This window comes from Penaeus monodon, chromosome 30 (genome assembly GCF_015228065.2).
Source record: "Penaeus monodon isolate SGIC_2016 chromosome 30, NSTDA_Pmon_1, whole genome shotgun sequence".
NCBI classification, from domain to species: Eukaryota; Metazoa; Arthropoda; class Malacostraca; order Decapoda; family Penaeidae; genus Penaeus; species Penaeus monodon.
Genome location: NC_051415.1, coordinates 8,270,214 through 8,270,659, shown reverse-complemented (window position 1 = coordinate 8,270,659; position 446 = coordinate 8,270,214). Strand labels below are relative to the sequence as shown.

At 30.7% G+C, this 446-nt stretch overlaps 1 protein-coding gene across 1 annotated transcript in view; it reads left to right on the top strand.

Moving 5' to 3' along the window:
- Positions 1-446, top strand: part of LOC119592508 (teneurin-m-like) — a gene marked incomplete in the record, with an annotated part of 54,907 nt that overhangs the window by 16,654 nt on the left and 37,807 nt on the right.

Here is a 446-nt window from a genome sequence, read left to right as displayed (position 1 = left end):
AAATTATTTTAGTTAATGTTTATGACGAGAGTTTGAACAATCCGTTAAGTTTTTTTATTGTTATATTGAGCTTTATAGGTTTAGTTTGTATGTATGGCTTATTGCCTTATTGATAGTACAGATCGTAATATAAATAATACAGAGACCGCGAGAACAATAGGTTTCAGAAGCGGACAAAAACGAATAGTTTATATATATATAGTTTTTTTTTTCGGTGTAAATAAACACGTCGCGGTGAACAACGAAACCGGAAATTAACAATTAATTTTTCAAAGGGGGGGAGGGGTGTGAAGCCGATCAAAAATAGCATAGTAAATAGTTTTTACTTGCGTTTTATGTGTGGGAACTTGCGATATCAACTGGTTGTAAAGAGGTTATGTGATATCGTTCTTTTTTTTAGCATTATTATGTTTATTGTACTTTTTATTAACTTCAATAATTCCGTA